The following is a 1,646-nucleotide window of genomic DNA, read 5'->3' as shown; positions in this document are numbered from 1 at the left end:
AACTGTGAGAAGAGCAGTTTTGTGAATAAAGCCAGAAAGCACTTTGGTTAATAGTGACAGTTCATGATAACAACAATGAAAAGCTACAATGCTGAAGATCACATTGTAAATGTAACACTACTACTTTCCTAATGAGAAACTTGATAAAGTGGCTACGACAGAGGTTGATGTGTGGTTTACTTTATCCAAACCTCCAAACCCAGTAGACACTAACTGTTAAGGATAATGGTTTGATTTCCTGAAATGGGAATGTTGCCTTGGCTGAATTGCTGTGTATTTTAAGCATGGGGTTTTTCCTTTGGCATTAGCTCTCTTAGGTGATTGGCTGACTGTGAATCATATGAGAGGCATTCCATTCTATTGTGACTGTTATTCAAGTAACTGTTGTTTTTAACTGTTTTCTGTTTTTCTCTGTGTGAGGGAGAATGGCTGCTGAGAGAGGCTTCACCAGATTCTGCTGAGGGCGGTCTGCCTGGGATAAAGCAGTCAAAGGAAGATCCCTAAATGTTAATAGGAAGAAACCTGTGCTCTCTATAACAAACAAAGTGAATAAGCATGAGAGTGTAGCTATGTCCTTCTCAGTTATACGTTTATGAGAGTAAAGTTTTTTTGAATATAAAGAGTCTGGACATTGTATATCATCAGCATTTACACACACACACACACACACACACACACACACACACCACTAACGTGCCACTTTTTCTATGGTACTTTGAATTTGTTCAACATTCAGAGGCTGCTATTCTAAGATGTGCACCTAGGGAGTCAATAAACATTTTGGCAGCACACTCTTGCTGACTCTCTAGCACTGATGGCAAGTCGCACTGTATCTTCATATGCTGCACCTTTCAGCCTTCAATGGGAACAATCCTGTTATCAGTTACATAATGATATACCCTGGGACAATGGAGAGGTGACTCCAAAGCCACGAATATTGCCAAGGATTACAGATTTAACTCACTTCTGAACGAGCAAATGATGTAAGGCTGAAACACATTATCTTGAAAAAACAGGAGCAGGTTGTTATTTCTGGTTGTTATTTCAGGATAAGCAACCATGTAAACACAGGGACCTGACCTCCATGGATCGCAATCTGTAAAATGTAGGTAGGCAGCGACTGCAATGTGTTTTATGCTTCGTATATGAGAGGTTGTAAAGGAGTACAGTTATAATTACCAAGAGGTACTGACCGAGATCATCTCGTTTTTCGTAAAGCAGGAGTACACATAGATTGTGGTTTTGAGCAATGGCAATCATTCAAGCTGAAACCTGCTTGTTTACTCTCTTTATCTCATAGTGTCACACACAGTAGCATGTCTGGAGGAGGGGGGGAAAGAATGAGGTGAATGGAAGTTCCTCCCAAAGGGACAAACACTCTAATGTGAACATATATTATTTACTAGGTTGTGAACAAGGGAAAGCAATTATAGCAGAAGGCAGGGAATAAAGGGAAAGAATCCAGTATGCTTCCATGCAAGCAGTAAACAGGTACTGAAGGTCAGACATCAAAAATTTTGACACATTATTTTTATTTGGAGGTAGTGGTGGCCAAAAAGTGCCAGTTAGCAGCATTACGCTAGAGGAAGGATGGGAAAACATTGGTTCTGCAGAAGTTGTTAGACTCCAACTCCCATTAGTCCCAG

The 1,646-nt window shown here is 40.3% G+C and overlaps 1 long non-coding RNA gene across 1 annotated transcript; it reads right to left on the bottom strand.

Moving 5' to 3' along the window:
- Window positions 1-350: 350 nt before the first annotated feature.
- LOC309345354 lies at window positions 351-1,302 on the bottom strand. The gene is made up of 2 exons (XR_014158205.1): window positions 1,194-1,302; window positions 351-472 (listed from the first exon to the last, which is right to left on the bottom strand). It is a non-coding gene; the product is annotated as an uncharacterized lncRNA (long non-coding RNA).
- Window positions 1,303-1,646: the final 344 nt, after the last annotated feature.

Source organism: Podarcis erhardii (genome assembly GCF_964252035.2).
Source record: "Podarcis erhardii genome assembly, chromosome: 6".
NCBI lineage: Eukaryota > Metazoa > Chordata > Lepidosauria > Squamata > Lacertidae > Podarcis > Podarcis erhardii.
Note: the sequence above shows the minus strand (reverse complement) of the source record. Positions and strands in the feature narration are given on the sequence as shown.